The following is a 1,462-nucleotide window of genomic DNA, read 5'->3' as shown; positions in this document are numbered from 1 at the left end:
GAGAGAGAGAGAGAGAGATATGGAAGCTTTATGGAATCTGATTTTGTAAGAGTTTTACGGCACTTCCAACACAAATAGGTCATGTAAGTGCCGATACTAGAGGTGTTATTACTAGATAGTAATATACGAAGAAAAGAAAGAGGAATGATAAGGACGATAGATGTTTGGTGATATAGAGGGAGCAAGCCTCACCCGAGCACCCACCAACAATGGGTGTCAAATAATCTACAACTTCGTGCAGTCTTCAGATGTCTTATGTTGTACTTCTGGGTTCCACTTCCCAGAACAGAGTTTGCTGGGTGGGTGGTTGGCCGGTGCTCTGGTGTGGTTTGCTCCTTTTTTCCTATAAAACATATATCGTCCTTATCTCTCCTTTTTTGAGTTTGTTACTCTCTAGTACACCTCTAATCTTTGGCACTTATATGACCTTATTGTGTTGCAAGTGCCGTAAAACTGTTACTAAAACTAAAACAAGAGTTTGCTGTACATGAACTTTTACCCATTCGAATAACAATAATATAATAAATGGCATTTACTCGGCGCATTTCCATTTTTTTAAATGCTCAAAGCTCATTACATTCATAAAGATATCACATTTTAAAAATAAATTAATGGACATATGTGTACTTAAGTCTTAACGTTATGTATACGAGAAAATTAGTCATACAGTGAGCCTGGCAATCCGTCTACTAGAAAAAAAAAGTAGAATGCAATGAGAACTCACTTACGGTCACAAAAAAACTGAAACACAGTGCAAGCAGTCATTTTGCAGGCGTTAAAACACTAACATACTAACAAGATCTTCTGCTGTCTATGGCTTATCCACGCTTGGATAAAGCGAGAAAAATCCGAGTGATATGAATATCCTAAGGACACAACGATTACTATTCTAGTCTAGTAGCCTCACCACTAGATTATCCACGGCAGTGTGTGTTTATGATCGACCGCAGGTTTATATGTGGAACTTCTCGACCTGCTTCAAATAATATATTGACTAAAGAGTTCACAAATCCGTAGAAGAAGCTGGTAAGAAGGACGGTCGTGAACAGCTTGAGTTTTGCGGAGTGCTGGATATTTCTGTCACGACGCGGTGGAATCAGGCTGTCGTCAATTTTTGGGCATGCAAGGTTACTGGTATCATCTTAAAGCTTGTTCGTTTGTCTTGTTTTAGATGGAAAAATATCCATTTATCTTGAATACAAACCGAGATATTTGCAAATGAAGGAAGTGTGGGTCACCTGGTTTCAGAGTTAAAATTAATGGAAAAATGGCCGCCAAAATTGGGTATTTCCTTAGCTTGAGAGTCCGTGGAAACTGAAAAATTTACCATTTTTTTGTGGCTTAAATCATCATTTTTCAGTAAAAATCCACAAAGAAATGTGTTCTTTTATGTGCATGAAAAGTGTTGAGCCAAAAAACAAAAACTTGATAAAAATTTACAAACCTGCGGGAAAATGCCAGT

The 1,462-nt window shown here is 37.8% G+C and overlaps 1 protein-coding gene across 1 annotated transcript in view; it reads left to right on the top strand.

The window, feature by feature from the left end:
- Window positions 1-1,462, top strand: part of LOC101848563 (leucine zipper protein 4-like) — a 13,771-nt gene that overhangs the window by 10,491 nt on the left and 1,818 nt on the right. The window lies entirely within an intron of this gene.

This window comes from Aplysia californica, unplaced genomic scaffold, assembly GCF_000002075.1.
Source record: "Aplysia californica isolate F4 #8 unplaced genomic scaffold, AplCal3.0 scaffold01379, whole genome shotgun sequence".
Taxonomy (NCBI): Eukaryota; Metazoa; Mollusca; class Gastropoda; order Aplysiida; family Aplysiidae; genus Aplysia; species Aplysia californica.
Note: the sequence above shows the minus strand (reverse complement) of the source record. Positions and strands in the feature narration are given on the sequence as shown.